Here is a 12,360-nt window from a genome sequence, read left to right as displayed (position 1 = left end):
AAGTGACTTAGCAGCAGCAGCAGCAGCAGCCCATTATTGATCTGAGTCTGTTGCAAGTTTGATGTTTGTTTTGTTAAGGGAAACAATTAAATATTACCATAAATTAATAAATACCTAAATGACTATGTATATGAATTGTGGAAAGTAGGGCTCAATGGATAGAATATCTCAAATTTTTATCACTGGCATCTGCTTGGTACTATGCAGAAATGATGCTCCAGCTGATTTCAGCTTTTGCTGTGATCAAGATTGTCCTATTGCCTCTGGATTAAAAGGAGGAAAAGTTGAATGATGGTCAAGTTTGTCACCTTAGATTGGGTCATGTGTTTAAATGTATTCCTTGAATTATTTGAAGTATTAAAGAAGTTATGGCCAATGACAAATATGCTGTGAAACATATTTTTTAATTAGTATTGTGCCCCTTTGACATTGGTTAATGAAAGACCATCAGTTCATGTGTCAGATAATTCTATAGATAGATATTGGAGATATTCAGGGATCTTATTCTTGGATGGTGTGACTTTTTTTTCATTTTATTATTCCTAATGAATTAATGATTGATTTTATACAAATGTAGAAATGAATGAAGAAAAAGAGAGTCAACATGAAGCAATGAAGATAATCGATGCCACATGAATTGTAGATGGTGAATAATATGTGTGTCTGGAACTTTGAGGTCTAACAGAAAACATAATTAATCAAATCCCTTTGTTGGAAATGATCTTGTAGAGACAGATACTAGAAATATACAGAGATCGTATTCTTACCTTGGGTTCTTTGATTAAATTTATTATTGTTAATGGATCAATAATGTAACTATTAAAGAAGTCTTAAATAAATAGATGAAGGACCATTAAAGAAGTAATAAAGGAATAGATAAATAAAAAGAGAGTGAGGCATTGTCTAACTGTGAAGATATGTGGTGAGGCAAGAATTATTTTTAATAGAAATTGAAAACACTGATGCCTCTTAGGTATCAATTGATCAAGAATCACAAAGAGTCAGTTTTTATTTTCTGATCATTAGAGTCAGTTTTATTTTCTATGTCAATCTTAAATTTGAGGTTATTCCTTTTGTTAAGAAAAAATTAAAGTATGAAAAATTAATGACTACCAAAGTGGTTTAAATAAATAAAATATGGAAAGAAAAATCAGTTCAGACAAGGTCTCATTTTTATTGACTCATCTACTCTGCTTTGTATCTCTCAGAATGGACCATTGGAGCTGGTTGAAAAGCTCTTTCACGGACGTGCTCTCTGGTTGCCTCCATGCCTTTGGTGTATAGAGGCCCATGTGAGTAGTAAAATTCATGTCTTCTTTTGATAGGTTTTTAAAAAGTATATTTATTGGCCAATGATAAATATGAGATTATTCCCAAGCATTTTTTAAAATTAAAATTTAGGGTAGAGTAAGAATAATTAATGAAACAGATCATGTGATAAATGATTCTAAGGACAGATGTAGAATACTCAAGTTTCTTATTCTTTGGTTTTGTATGAATTGTAGGGTTTTAGAAACTATTATTTATGAATAAGGAATTCACGTACAGGAGAGTGAACAAAAGAGGCTGAAAAGTGGATCGATGATGACCGTTGGTGGAGTACGAGTCATGGACGATGACAACTTCATTCTGGAATCTGAGGTCTACTAAAAGACATAGAATCTATTGCCTCTTTTTGAAATGATCCTATAGGCTGATTTTAAGAATCTAAATGGACTGTTTTCTTAGATTATTTTCATGGATTTTGACTCTTCTTATAAGTGGATCAATTAATTAAGAATCAATATAAAATTTTAAAAAGTGAAGATTAATAGCATGAAGATATGTGGTAAGGCAGTAAAAACTACTAAAATATATTGAGAATACTGAATTCCATTAAGAAAAAATAAGTGGTTTGAGTGCCTTTCCTTCTTTGGCTCATGTCAATAGAGATGTTCTTATTCTGGGTCCATAGCCAGTTCAGTATTACTCATTTTTTAAAAAGGAAATTTGTAAGTATCGTTCCAGATTAGTACATTAGTAATTGATAGACTAAACGTAAGGCAGAGTGCACGCAATAATGATTTAGTGTCTCGATTTTGTTATATGTTCTGCTTTGTCCTTCTCAGAAAGAGAACCCGGAAGTTCATGGTGGCCTCACTGTAGCAGCGTTAAGCCCCCTGTGAGTAGTAATCAAAGCTTGTGCTTGGCTTGGGTGATGTGTTGAGGGTTTCCCTGTAATAATTTAAAATGTATTAAGTATAAGAAAAGAGACCAACTACGGTCCAGCAATTAAATTGGAAATGTATGAAACAGGATGATGTTTAATCAGTTTTTACAATAGTGACTAATGGAAGAGCTATATTCAATCAGGCAATGATTCTAAAGAAGAATGATACTGAAGGCTCTTGTCCTTGTGTTTCTGTGATTCATGTATATTTATTTAATTTCAATTAGTATATTGATGAATTAATGTATACAGAAACGTAGAGGAGAATGAGAGAAAGAAGCCTAACTTCAGGTCAGTGTGGCATAAGAGTCACTCACATGCCACATGTCTGGAAGTCTGCAGTCCAACACACACAAATCTAATCTGTTTCCTTTCTCATCAATGAGCCTATGGATTGATGTTAGGAATATATAATTATATTCTTATAATTTTTAATTCATAGATTTCTGTATTATTAATATAAATGAATCAATGACAGAACTAATAAATGACATGCAAAAAAATAATGGTGATACTGATGCCTTGTCCACCCATGAATGTATGTGGTGAGGTGAGAAATAATATAAACTGAGAAAACTCATGCATGTTGAGAAATAAATGGGCCAGTGATGTCACCGCCTTTTCTAAGGATCGTGAATACGATGACATTGATAAGTAGGACCCAGTTTGATAAGCCTGGGTCTGTCTCAAGTAGAGAATGTCAACTTTGTAATATTATAAATTTATATATAGATCATATGTACATATGTTTAGAAGAGTTAATAGTTACCTGAGTAAATGAAAAAATGATGAAAACAAAGACTGAGGGAGAAAAGAAAGATTTCGATTTTTCATTATTTCTTTTTCCTTGTGCCTCCCAGAATCAATGCACTCAAGCGGATGTATGCGTTTTCCATGATTTCCTTTGTGTGTTGAGAGCCTAGAGAAGAATGTGAGTAAAAGTTCAAGTTCTTGTATTTAATGGGTTTCTGTAAAATATAATTCAAAGCACCAATCATGAAAAATGTCAATGAGAATGAAGAAACAGGCTCAGATCTGGACCAGTGATGACCGTTGGTGGAGTATGAGTCATGGACGATGACCACTTTGTGTCTGAAACTCTGAGGTCCAGTCAAAGCCTGCTGCCTCTATTCGAAGTGATCTTATAGACAGATGTTAGAATTATGTTTCTAAGGATCACATTATTATCTTTATATGTAAGCTTATATATAAGTATAAATTATGAAAAATTATACTCTCATAACTGAGTAAATAAAATGAAGAAAAGTAAGACCAATTCAGAGAAAGTCTCAGTTTTTTTTTTGTCTTCTCTGCTCTGTACTCCTCAGAATGGACGCACACCAGTGGGTTTAAGTATCTTCCATGGTCTTGGGCTCTGTAGACTGATGTGAGTAACACAGTAATTAAAATTTATGTCTTTGAGAACTTTTTTTTCATGTATTCACTGTATTATAAAAGTGTGAAACATAATTAATGTTGATCAGTTAATGAATCAATCAACAAACTTATGCCGATAAGAATGAGGAAATAGAGGCCCATTCATGGACCAGTGATGATGACTGATGGTGTATGAGTCACGGATGGTGAATACTATGTGCCTGAAACTCTGAGGTCCAAAAAAAGTGAAAATGAAAGTCGCTCAGTTGTGTCCAACTCTTTGCAACCCCATGAAATGTATAGTCCATGGTATTCTCCAGGCCAGAATACTGGTGTGGGTAGCCTCTCCCTTCTCTATGGGATCTTCCCAACCCAGGGATTGAACCCAGGTTTCCTATATTGCAGGCAGATTCTTTACCAGCTGAGCCACAAGGGAAGCCCGAGGTCCAATAAAAACAAAATATAATCTGTTGCTTCTATTTGGCATACTATTACAGGCAAGTATTAGAAAAACAAAAGAATAATTTTCTTGGCTTGAGTTTATCAGTTTTTTATCTTACTATGAAAAATTGCCCAAAGAAAAAAATCAATGTACAAGTGTAAATAAATTACATTGAAGATGTTGAAGTATATTCACTCTTAATATATGTGGTGAGTCAATAAAAACTCTTAATATTGATTGATAATACTGAAGTTCATTAAGTTCAGGTCCTTGACCTCTGTGGCTAAGAATGATGCAGACAGTAAATAACAGTAATTGTTCTTATTCTTGGTCTGTGTCAAGCTTGACCTTGTTTTGTTTGTTAAGAATAAATTAATAAATATGATCCCGATGTACTATATTCCTATGCAACTATATAAAAATTAAAATTAGTGTAGTGTCCTTCAATTTTGTTATCATCTGCTCTGATTTGTATTCCTCAGAATGGATGCACCTGAATTTATTAAGCATTCGACTGTGATCAGGGCCTCTGCTGGTTTTCCTGTGTATAAATACATGTGGGTCATGTAAGTAGTTGTCAAATTCTTCTCTTGGTTTGCTTGTTTGTGATAATAAAAATAGCATTAAATGTATTCAAAGAAGAGTAGTCATGGTTTATAGATGAATACGGAAGTGACATGAGATGTTATGTTGCTTAATTGGTGTTGATATCAATTAAGTTGATCAATGACATGAGTGTACTCCATATGGCAAATGACTGTATAGATAGATATTAGAGATATTAAGGATCTTTTCCTTGAGTATTTGTGATTCACAGATATTTATTTTACTATTATTAGTGAATTGATGAACTGATCAGTAAATATATATGAGGATGAAGAATGAGTTCCTTACTTGGACCAATGATGAAGACTAATGGAGTATGAGTCACACATGCGATGAGTACTCATGTGTCTGAAACTCTGAGGTCCAGCACGAAGGAATCTAGCCCAATCCCTCTATTGATTCTACTGATTCTATTGATAGATGTCAGGAATATTTTCAATACAAAGATATTGTTCTTGGTCTTTGTGTTCATGAATTTTTACCAAATCTTACTCTAAAAGAATAAATGGCAGAATAAATAAACAAATGTTTAAGTAAAGATGAAGAGGCTGAAATATTGTTCATTCTTAGAATGCATAGTCATGAAAAGAATACTAATATAAATTGAAGCCGATATTAGATGGATCAAGTATATTATATCTTTATCCAAGGATGATGCAGACAATAAGTCATAGTTTCTACTCTGAATCTGGTACGACTTTGATGCTTCATATGTTAAGTGAAAAATAAAGAAATATTACCATTAACCAATAAATACATAAATGACTCTTTGGTGGAAAAAGTGAAAACATGGATAGAATGTCTCCATTTTTTATCATCTTCTCTGCTTGGTACTATCCAGAATGGATCCTACAAGCTGATTTCAGCTTCTGCTCTGATTAAGATCATCATGTTGCCTCTGTCAGGAGGGCGACAAAGGTGAGTAAAGGTTCAAGTTCTTGTCTTTGTTTATTTGTGTAAGGATTTCACAGTAATATTAAAAAATAATAAACATAATGAAAATGGACTATGTCCAAATACAGAAATCATTTGAAACATTGTATCAATTAATTGATAATGAAATATCATGTTGATTAACAAAAATTGAAGTTCATTTATCAAAGAGATAAAGTCTACATGGGATAGGATTCTATATAGTACGTTTAGGATATTCAAATATCTTTTCTGGATTTGTGGAATCATGTATTCATTATATCATTATCAATGAATTAATTTAATTTAGTTGATCAGAAGTAGAAATGAATGAAGGAAAAGAGACTCAAACATAGACCCATGATGTCAACTGGTGGCAAATGAATTATAGACAGTGAATACTATGTGTCTGTTACTCCCAGCACAAAAGATAATTAGTTGAATCTCTCTTTTGGAAATGATCTTGTAGATGGATGTTAGAAATATATCAAGAATCACGTTCTTATTTTGACATCCTCGATTAAGATTTATTATTACTAATGGACTGATGGTAGAATAAAATAGAAGTAAATAGATAAAGAGGAATGCCCAACTCATCTGCCAATACAGGAGACATAAGAGACACCGTTTCGATCCCTTGCTAAGGAAGATCACCTGGAGGAGGGCACAGCAATGCACTCCAGTACTCTTGCCAGGAGAATCCCACGGACAGAGTCGCCTGGAGGGGGGATGATCCATAGGGTTGCAAAGAGTTGGACACAAATGAAGCGACTTGGCATGCACCCACACTATTGACACTTTTCATTTTACTTAAAAACATGAATAGTTTGTGAAATTACTTCATGAATTAAAGAAGGGACTGCTGCTGCTAAGTCACTTCAGTCGTGTCCAACTCTGTGTGACGCCATGGACTGCAGCCTACCAGGCTTCTCTGTCCATGGGATTCTCCAGGCAAGAACACTGGAGTGGGTTGCCATTTCCTTCTCCAATGCATGAAAATGGAAAGTGAAAGTGAAGTCCCTCAGTCGAGTCTGACTCTTAGCGACCCCATGGACTGCAGCCTACCAGGCTCCTCCATCCATGGGATTTTCCAGGCAACAGTACTGGAGTGGGGTGCCATTAGCCTTCTCCCAAAGAATGGACAGATGAAAATTAAAATTACTAATAAATAGCTACCAACAAATAAAGTCAGAGAAGACCAAATATGGATATATGCTGAAGATATGCAGTGTGGCAAGTTTTATGAAGTCATTGAATTCAATATAATTTTCTAAAAGTTTGAGGCTTTTACATTCTCTTTCACAGCTACTAATTATTCCAGATTAGGTTTGCACCACAGTTTATAAACATTCCTCTGTCGAAAAGATCTAAGCTATTAATTTAGTGAAGCAACCTGAAGGAAAATGTAAGACATTTGCATTGTTTGAATGTGGAGGGGATAGTGAGTCCATGGTGGTTCATTTTTACATCTTTAAATAATGTCGAATTTAAATGAGAAAGAGTCAAGCAGGAACCCATGATGTGAATGTGTCTTGTGATTAATTCATTTCTGCATCATTGAAGTTCATTTCAAAAGGAGATTTGATATTATTATCCATGGGTGTAAGTCTTTAGTTAGATTTCTGTAATTTTCAAGAATCTAATTCTGGGGTTTAGATAGATCCTGGGAACTTGTTACAGTAGTCTACGGGAATAAATTAAAGAATCAATAGGTAGATGGATAGATAGAAATTTTTGTTCATATAGTTCTGAAGTGCAGCATTATGTTAAGAAACCAGTAGGTCAAGGGTATTACCTCTCTGGTTCGGTTAATGTACAGCAGTGTTCTCACATTTGATCAGAATCACCCAAAGGGCCTGTTAGATGACAGATTGCTGGTCCCAGAGTCAGCATTTCTGACTCAATACAATTAGTGTGGGTTCCACTAATCTGCCTTCCTAATATGTTCCCAAGTTCTGCTAATGCTGCCTATCAGGAAGCAGTGTTTCTAGAGCATCATTGATAAAGTCAAATATATGCCATAATAGTGGTCTTGCTGTGTGTCAGTGCTGAGTTTCGGGTTGCATATTTTTCAAGAAATAACAAATACAGTAATTAATAAATACCTAAATATTTAATGGAGAAAGGGGGCTCTCCAGTTGGCTCAGATGGTAAGGAATATACCTACAGGAGACACAGGAGATGTGGCTTCAATCCCTGGGTGGGGAAGATCCCCTGGAGTAGGAAATGGCAACCACTCCAGTGTTCTTGCCTGGAAAATCCCGTGGACAGAGGTGCCTGGCGGGCTACTCTCAGTGGGGCCAAGAGTCGGGCATAACTGAGCATGCATGTACGTGGAGAAAATGTCTCATCCTTTTAACGTTATCTTTACAGACCACTAAATGGGTGCACCTGGACTGAAAAGACCATGATCTCTAGGCTGCTAGTACGTTTAAGAAATGAGTACATGACCACATAGATGAACAAAATTGAACAAGGACAGATCTGTATAAATGCTGAGAAGTGAAATTTTATGACTGATTTGATTATGATTAATTGGATCACTTTGGATGATTTTGAAAACAGTTTGAGCCCCAGTCATCCATTTTTACAGCTCTTTAAATTTTTGTTTTAGGTTTTCCCTAAAGATTCCTTAGTTGATAGCAGTGTAAGCTATTTTCATCATGAGGAAGAGCACACTGGAGATGTAAGTATAATACTAGTCAATAGTTTAGTTCTGATATTGGGTTCATGGGCTTCCTCGGTGGCTCAGCTGTAAAGAGTCTCTCTGCTATGCAGGAGACGCAGGAGACGTGGGTTCGATCCCTGGGTAAGGAAGATCCCCTGGAAGAGGGCATGGCAGCCCAGTCCAGTATTCTTGCCTGGAGAATCCCATGGGCAGAGGAGCCTGGCAGGCTACAGTCCATACGGTCACATAGAGTCAGACCCGCACAACGCGTTCACATTATGAAAAAAAGGCCTACCATGGACCAATGATGGGAATGGAATGCATTTTGAAATATTTTTTTATGATCAAAACACCTAAAAACTACTGAGGTCCATGACAAAAAAATTATGTTTACATCTGTGGAAAGGGAGAGACTTCAGTAATGTTCAAGGATTGTATTGTTAGTCTTTGGTGCTGCATGAATTTTGATTTTATTATCTTAAATAATTAAATGGAAGAATAAACAAATATGTCAGTGTATAAAATGAAAAGGGTGAAGCATATCCAAATATGAAAATATGTGGTGAGGCATGAATTACGATTAATATAACTTAGACCCTCATTAAGGAGGTCCTCATTAATCAATAAATGGATCAGGAGATTACAGTTTGGGGAACAATGATAGAGGCAGGGGAACATATTAATCTGTTCTTGCTTTGAGTCTGAGTCTGAGTTCAAGTAGTTTGTTTACTTTAGAAAAAAATAAATAAATCACTATAAAATTATAAATACATAAATGACTGAGAAAATGCCATGAGAAAAGCAGGTATTCATGGGATGAATGTCTCAAGATTTTCTTATCTGCATTGCTTATACTCAGAATGAACTGAACTAATGTAACCCTTCTGCCATGGCAGTGAATTCTGTATTAGGAGCAAAGAGACAAATGTGAGTAACAGGCCAAGCTCTTATCCTGGTGGGGGTGTCTTGTTTAAGAATATTCGCTGTTTTGTTAAAAACATGCATTAAGTATAATCTAAGAAGTTAGCTGCGGCCCATTATGGAATTCATATGTCACCCATGGTCCTTAATGAGTAGATGCAAACCTATACTGAGAATTGCTGAGGGAAATTATTGTATGTACAGATGTTAAGGATACTTGAGGCTCTTGTTCTTGAGGTTCCTTGCTTCTTGTAAATTTTTAAATTAATATTAGTCAATTAAAAATTGAAAATCAACAAGTGTGCAGATGAATGAGGGAAAAGAGGGCAAATCGTGGACCGACAAAGGATAGCTAGTAGAGTATGAATCAGGGGTGATGGATGGCCTGTATCTGGCACTGAGTTGTACTATACAGAAAGAGATCTAGTCTATTGTCTCTGGTGGATGTGATCCTGAGGCAGGCTAGGAATGCTAGTCCTAGAATTTAGTCCTGGACAAAGTTCATGGACCTTAGTGGTTCGTGAATTTTGATGGCATTATTACTACAAAAAAAATCAATAACCAATCTATTCAATTACTTGAGTAAATAAAGAGGAAGAGGGTAAAGTGTTGTTCAATTATGGAAGACGAGACAACAAATACTATTAATTTAATTTGAAAGTATGAGTATTTTTTAAGAAATAATTGGATCAAGGGTATTACCTCTTTAGCTAACTATCTCATGCATAGGCAGAGATAATATATAGTCACTGTTAATGCTCCGTGTCAGTAGTGAGTTAAGAGTTGTTCTTTTTTAGGACATGAGACAGAATTATTAACATCAATTAGTATATATTTAAATGACTAAGGAAATGAAATGTGGAAGCAGTGATCAATGGACCTAAGGCCTGAATTATTTTATCATCTGCTATGCTTTGCACTCCTCAGGATGGGTTCTCAATGCTGTTCAAGTTTCTACCATGATTCCTGTGATCAAAAAATTTATGGCTGCATCTATGTGTAGGAACCAGTGTAAGTAATAGTTAAATTTCTTATTGAGGTAGCTAATGGTATTCACTATAAAGACTTGGAACATCCCTGGCAGTCCAGTGGTTCAAATTCCATGCTTCCACTGCAAGGGCTGTGGGTTCAATCCCTTTTCAGGGAACTATGATCCCACATGCTATGCAGCCAAAAAAAAAAAAATATGAAATATAATGATGGAAGGCCAACCATAGCCTGACAATGAAGGTGGTGTTGGTATGAATCATGATATTGATTAATCGGTATATTAAACATTGAGTCTGTTAGGAATTTTCCAGAAACTACTTAGGTCTTTGTGATTTACACAAGTTAATTTTGTTAGTATTTGTGAATGATTGTATTAAACAAAAAATGAAGACTAAGGGTAAAATCTGGACCAATGATGATGACTGGCGCATATGAGTCATGTATAGTGAATACTACGTGTCAGGAGCTCTGAGGTCCAACAATGAAAGAATCTGGTAGAAAATGTTGCTTTAGACATTTCTCATGTATATGCAAGGATCTGTTTTTTGACTTGTGGTCACAGATTTAAAAAATATTTTGGTAACATAATCAATAGGAGAATAAAGTTAATATCTGATTAAGAGAAAAATAATAAATATTACTATAAATTAATAAATACCTAAACTATGATGTATATGAATGGTAGAAAGTATGGATTAATGGTGAGAGTGTCTCAATCTTTTTTTTATCACCTTCTATGCTTGGTACTCTTCAGAACAGATACTGGAGTGGACTTCAGCTTCTGCCACAGTGAAGATTATCATAATGTCTCTGTCAGGAAAGAGGCCAAGGTAGGTCATGATCAAAAATCTTGTCTTGGTTTGAGTCTTCATTTAAGGGTGTGTTTGGTATTATTAAAAATCCTTAAATTAAAAAGTTAGCTGTTATCAATAATAAATACCTATGAAACATGTTGATTAATTGATAGCATGTAACATTGAGATTTGGAGAAGGAAATGGCAACCCACTCCAGTGTTCTTGCCTGGAGAACCCATGGACGGAGAAGCCTGGTAGGCTGCAGTCCATGGGGTCGCACAGAGTCGGACACGACTGAAGCGACTTAGCAGCAGCAGCAGCAACATTGAGATTGAATAACAGAAGAGGTATGGTCCATGTGGGAAATGATTGTATAGACAAACTGTAGATTCTTACTCTTGGCTTTTTCATAATGAATTATTTTTTCATTATTATAGAAAATAATAATTTAATAATTAATAATTTGATCAATACAAATATAGACACCCAGGAAGAAAATGAGACCAAAACAGTAGAAATGGACCACATAACAGTCATGATGGCTGGTGGCATATGAGTTGTAGATGATGAAAAGTGAGATCCGACACCCAAAATAACGTGTTCAAACTTTACTTTGGAAAGGATTTTATAGACAACTGTCAGAAATACACAAACATCATGTTCTTAGGTTTATAGATTTAGGTTTATTATTAATGGATCATAGATAGAATCATTAGAGAAGGAGGACGGAGAAAATGAAGCATTATTCAACCATGAGGTGAGGCAAAATATATGACTAATAAATTTTGAAAACACTGAAGCCCATTGAGAAATAAATGGATCAAGTATGTTACTTCTTTGGCTAAGGATCATGTAGACATGGCTAAGTAAGAGTCAGTTCTATTCCGGATCAGTTCCAAGGTTGAGTTTGTTCTCTTTGTTAATAGAAAAAATGTGTATGTGTAATGAAAAATTAATAGATACATAAAAAATGGAGTAAGTGATGTGGAAAGGAAGGATCAATGTAGATAAGATCCTAATCTTTTTTATAAACTAGTATGCCCTGTACTCCACAGACTGGACATACTTGAGATGATTTAACCATCTTCCATGATCCCAAGCCCTTTGGTTGCCTCTATACATTCATTAGAAGTATGGATGCCACTGTAAGTAATAGTAAAAGTTCTTGTGTTTGTTTGATTATTTACTTAAGAGTATTTACTATATGATTAGTGTGAATTAATGAGTTAATAAACAAAGAGAAATTGTGCCAATCCTGGACCAATGATGATGACTGGTGGTTTGAATCATAGATGATAAATAATGTGTGCCTGAAACTCTGAGGTCTGGGAGGAGGAAATCCAATACATTATCTCTGCTTGTAAATATCCTATAGATAGAAATCAGGAATATACAGGGATCTTATTTTTTTCTGTGTTCATGCATGCATTTTCACTTTAT

General features: G+C 35.0%; 1 long non-coding RNA gene, 6 other non-coding genes and 2 pseudogenes across 7 annotated transcripts in view; all 9 read left to right on the top strand.

Moving 5' to 3' along the window:
* Positions 1–12,360, top strand: part of LOC102389540 — a 70,605-nt gene that overhangs the window by 16,107 nt on the left and 42,138 nt on the right. The window contains exons 6-15 of the long non-coding RNA XR_006640357.1: positions 1,209–1,292; positions 2,109–2,161; positions 3,070–3,140; positions 3,538–3,596; positions 4,511–4,594; positions 5,476–5,552; positions 8,161–8,232; positions 8,325–10,146; positions 10,880–10,955; positions 11,976–12,065. This is a non-coding gene — a long non-coding RNA (uncharacterized LOC102389540). The remainder of the gene's footprint in view (positions 1–1,208; positions 1,293–2,108; positions 2,162–3,069; positions 3,141–3,537; positions 3,597–4,510; positions 4,595–5,475; positions 5,553–8,160; positions 8,233–8,324; positions 10,147–10,879; positions 10,956–11,975; positions 12,066–12,360) is intronic.
* LOC112581007 lies at positions 606–682 on the top strand (annotated as a pseudogene).
* Positions 1,575–1,647, top strand: LOC112580996. The gene has a single exon (XR_003105447.1). It is a non-coding gene; the product is annotated as a small nucleolar RNA SNORD113/SNORD114 family (small nucleolar RNA).
* On the top strand, positions 3,246–3,320 carry LOC112580981. Its single transcript, XR_003105434.1, has one exon. It is a non-coding gene; the product is annotated as a small nucleolar RNA SNORD113/SNORD114 family (small nucleolar RNA).
* LOC112580983 lies at positions 3,752–3,826 on the top strand. Its single transcript, XR_003105436.1, has one exon. It is a non-coding gene; the product is annotated as a small nucleolar RNA SNORD113/SNORD114 family (small nucleolar RNA).
* LOC112580990 lies at positions 4,924–5,001 on the top strand (annotated as a pseudogene).
* Positions 5,900–5,974, top strand: LOC112581009. The gene has a single exon (XR_003105459.2). It is a non-coding gene; the product is annotated as a small nucleolar RNA SNORD113/SNORD114 family (small nucleolar RNA).
* On the top strand, positions 10,531–10,604 carry LOC112580988. Its single transcript, XR_003105441.1, has one exon. It is a non-coding gene; the product is annotated as a small nucleolar RNA SNORD113/SNORD114 family (small nucleolar RNA).
* On the top strand, positions 12,177–12,249 carry LOC112580993. Its single transcript, XR_003105444.1, has one exon. It is a non-coding gene; the product is annotated as a small nucleolar RNA SNORD113/SNORD114 family (small nucleolar RNA).

The sequence above is a fragment of the Bubalus bubalis genome, chromosome 20 (genome assembly GCF_019923935.1).
Source record: "Bubalus bubalis isolate 160015118507 breed Murrah chromosome 20, NDDB_SH_1, whole genome shotgun sequence".
In the NCBI taxonomy this organism is placed as follows: Eukaryota; Metazoa; Chordata; class Mammalia; order Artiodactyla; family Bovidae; genus Bubalus; species Bubalus bubalis.
This window is presented reverse-complemented; position numbering and strand designations above follow the sequence as displayed.